Source organism: Clytia hemisphaerica, unplaced genomic scaffold (genome assembly GCF_902728285.1).
Source record: "Clytia hemisphaerica strain Z4C2 unplaced genomic scaffold, Clytia hemisphaerica genome assembly, whole genome shotgun sequence".
Classification (NCBI taxonomy): Eukaryota; Metazoa; Cnidaria; class Hydrozoa; order Leptothecata; family Clytiidae; genus Clytia; species Clytia hemisphaerica.
This window is the reverse complement of record NW_027103286.1, coordinates 490829-492952: the sequence shown is the minus strand read 5'-3', so window position 1 is coordinate 492952 and position 2124 is coordinate 490829. Positions and strand designations below refer to the sequence as shown.

At 31.0% G+C, this 2124-nt stretch overlaps 1 long non-coding RNA gene across 1 annotated transcript; it reads left to right on the top strand.

The window, feature by feature from the left end:
• Positions 1-415: 415 nt before the first annotated feature.
• On the top strand, positions 416-902 carry LOC136805947 (uncharacterized). Its single transcript, XR_010846470.1, has 2 exons — positions 416-554; positions 717-902. It is a non-coding gene; the product is annotated as an uncharacterized lncRNA (long non-coding RNA).
• The last annotated feature ends 1222 nt before the right edge of the window (positions 903-2124 follow it).

The window sequence follows — 2124 nt, the reverse complement described above, 5'->3', positions numbered from 1 at the left end:
ATGCAGCAAGTCTCATCAAAATTATATTTCTGTTTTCCTTAGAGTGTGGTATACTTTATTTGGATATCATTAAATTCAATGAAATCATGAAATTGTCAATGTTACTTGTTATCTATTACATAATAGATTTTCTACATAAAGATATCCAAAGCTCTTGCTCATTTACAAGATACATAGTGATTTAAATAACTACTCCCTGTTAAAGTAGCCGCTCTTAGTTTTTCAGGGTAGCATGAGTTTCTGTAACGAAATATTGATATTTTTATGTTTAGTAATGAATTTGATTTAAGCTTTTCTTTCTTTAACTTTTAGATCCCCCCTTTGCGTTAAGAAACGATGCATCATCTCATCGAATGTGTATTAGCTGCTTGCTAGCTAGCAAGGTCAAATTTGTGCCTACTTCCAAAAGAGATGCTCAATAGAGATGCTGCAGATCAATCAGAAGTGTCAACGCTGTATTGTAGATCAAAACCTTGTGAATATCCAAATAATAATTTCATTGGTTGGATGAACATTTGAAAGAAAACGGAAGAAAACGTTTGGCCATGAAATAGGTAATTTATACTTTTTTTATTTGACTTTTTAAAGTATATTTGGTTTAATCGTATTTTTGTGCTTGATTCATAGTAATACTTGATTTTACTTGCTGTATTAACTAAGTGTCGCCCTGTATTTTGATTTGATTATAAGCACATCTTGTTTTCTATTTATTTTAGATATTCAAGTTAGTGGTCAAGATGTGGGCCCAAACGCTCCCTGAATTTCATACTCAGTGTGTCATGATTTGACAACCTTAGCAACTTTTTCATGAAATAAATGTATGCTTCGCATGTGTTTATCTGAGTGGTGTACATAAGAATTAGATAACTTTTATGTTAAAAAGCAAAACGTAGATATTGTGAGCGGTTTTTATGAAAGTTTTTTCAATTTTCAATGAAAGTATGGTAGCCAGAGCAAAGTAAATCATGATAGGATGATGGCTAGTAAATGCTGATCTACATTTTTTTGGTTTGCACAAAGACAAAAAGGTATCAATATGAATTCTGTTTGTTTTGTATTTTATATTATTTTCATCAAGGTTTGAGAGGATTGATATCCGAACCAATGATTCGATTTAGTCTTTTTTAGTAACTGAGCTGCGGTTTACTTTTTCATAGTTACTCATTTAAAATCGACTGGTCTTGTTTATGAAACAGAGTTCCAAAAATGAATGTTTGATCATCACTCAGTTATAACATTGACTCACTTCTCTCAAGAGCGATGACTGTATACCTTGACAGAAAATTCTTGGAATTCTCATCGAAATAAATCATTTCGAACTCATTAGAAAAGAAAAAAATCACTGCTCAGTGATAAGTGGTTATTCACTTAAAGTGGAAGGATAGGCTTCCTCATTTACTACTATTGAATTCCTATAAAACCAAACCAAACAAATGTCAAGCTCCTTTGGATCAAGAAATATAATTTTGATGCAGCAAGTCTCATCAAAATTATATTTCTGTTTTCCTTAGAGTGTGGTATACTTTATTTGGATATCATTAAATTCAATGAAATCATGAAATTGTCAATGTTACTTGTTATCTATTACATAATAGATTTTCTACATAAAGATATCCAAAGCTCTTGCTCATTTACAAGATACATAGTGATTTAAATAACTACTCCCTGTTAAAGTAGCCGCTCTTAGTTTTTCAGGGTAGCATGAGTTTCTGTAACGAAATATTGATATTTTTATGTTTAGTAATGAATTTGATTTAAGCTTTATTTTTTTTTAACTTTTAGATCCCCCCTTTGCGTTAAGAAACGATGCATCATCTCATCGAATGTGTATTAGCTGCTTGCTAGCTAGCAAGGTCAAATAAATTGTGCCTACTTCCAAAAGAGATGCTCAATAGAGATGCTGCAGATCAATCAGAAGTGTCAACGCTGTATTGTAGATCAAAACCTTGTGAATATCCAAATAATAATTTCATTGGTTGGATGAACATTTGAAAGAAAACAGAAGAAAACGTTTGGCCATGAAATTGGTAATTTATACTTTTTTTATTTGACTTTTTAAAGTATATTTGGTTTAATCGTATTTTTGTGCTTGATTCATAGTAATACTGATTTTACTTGCTGTAT